General features: G+C 41.0%; 1 non-coding gene across 1 annotated transcript; it reads right to left on the bottom strand.

Moving 5' to 3' along the window:
- Window positions 1–962: 962 nt before the first annotated feature.
- Window positions 963–1,122, bottom strand: LOC132652575 (U1 spliceosomal RNA). The gene has a single exon (XR_009590176.1). It is a non-coding gene; the product is annotated as a U1 spliceosomal RNA (small nuclear RNA).
- Between the last annotated feature and the right edge of the window lie 409 nt (window positions 1,123–1,531).

Here is a 1,531-nt window from a genome sequence, read left to right as displayed (position 1 = left end):
TGGTTTATATCAGAATGACCTGGCTTGCTGAAAGGAGAGTGGTGCAGAGGAATTTTAATCCAGAACATGGCTGTTCTAGTAAAAGATCACATCAGAAGACCTTGTAGGTCCCTGTGACCTGGATGGAATACAAACATGCCTTTAATCCAGGAGACAGAATCAAGAAGATCTGAGCTCAAGGCCTGCCTGGTAAAGAGCAAATATCAAGTAAATAAAAGCCTTTGGGGTTAAAGGCATGGTGGTATATGCCTTTAACTCCAAGCAATGGAGGTAAAGATAAACTCGTAGATAACCCAAGTGTGAAAGTGATGTCTAATTAAGTGGCAGAAACAGTGACAAATCAGAAAAAGACTTGACAGAATAGTATGTGCCTAACTCTCAGAGAATTGACAGGGAAGTGTTGACAGGAAGAGAGAGGATAAGGAAGCTAGGTAAGGGGCAATACGTAGGGAGGGAAGAGGCTGTTCTACCAGGACAGTAATAGAGAAAGTGCTTGCAGAGAGAGAACTCAGGTGAAGACCTAATGAGTCAGAGAATGAGAAGGATCCAGGAGATTAGAGCAGACTCCCTGAGTTAGTTTGAGGCCAAGCAGAGCAATTCAGAGATCAAGAAAAAGCCAGATTGAGTTAGTTAGTTGGGAGAGAAGTTTGAGCCAGAATAGCTGAGTTGAACCAGCCAGCCCAAAGCTCAGAAAGAGCAAGAAATGGTGAGCTTATTCAGCAGTAAGTCTCAGAGGCTGAAAAATTCTAGGCCTAGGTTAGATTGTATGGAGGCTAGAAGCTTCCACAGCAGAAGGAGGCAGTAAGCCTCCAAGACAACTGAACCAGGCAAATAAAGGTTCATTTTACAGAGTGGGTAATTGAACTCTCCCTTTGTCTTGGAGTTGATATTCAGGGTTATTACTGAAAGATGCGTATCAATTCTAGTCTTTTTTGTTTTGTTGTTTTTTGTAAGTGGGTGTGGTGGGAAGAGTTTGAATGTAGTCCCCTACTACCACAAATTATGCAGTTGAGTTTTCCACATTTGGGGAAATCATTGTGGTCAGCACATCCTCAGTGCAATGGATAAAGCACTAAGAAAACCACCTCTGTGATCCTGCTATTTCCACTGCCAGGTAAGTATGACTTCATTTGCTTTTTTGTGGTGTTTCTTAGGTCTTCTTTGATTAACTATCCTGGTATTGGTCATTTCTACCCTGTGGACTTCTGCGTGTTAATCTTCCTTTTTGGCCCAAAGTATTTCTTTTAATATCCTCTGCAGAGCTATCTTAGTGGTTCTATATTCTTTTAGTCTCTTTCTTTGCCAATGATTCATAGATTAGTTATTTTCATAGTGTCCCAAAATTCCTGCACACTTCGTTTGTATTTAAAATTTTATCATTTTTTTTGGAGTGATCCAGTTTTTTTCCTTTGTCTTCAAGCCCTGACTGACAGTTTAGCTGTTGTCCATCTGTCCATCCATCCCTCTCTGATGCTATGGCATGGTCTTATTGCATAGCTAAGTTGAGCCTGGAACTCATTATATAACTAGC

The sequence above is a fragment of the Meriones unguiculatus genome, chromosome 2 (assembly GCF_030254825.1).
Source record: "Meriones unguiculatus strain TT.TT164.6M chromosome 2, Bangor_MerUng_6.1, whole genome shotgun sequence".
Classification (NCBI taxonomy): Eukaryota; Metazoa; Chordata; class Mammalia; order Rodentia; family Muridae; genus Meriones; species Meriones unguiculatus.
The sequence above is the reverse complement of the archived record's forward strand: the minus strand, read 5'-3'. Positions and strand labels throughout refer to the sequence as shown.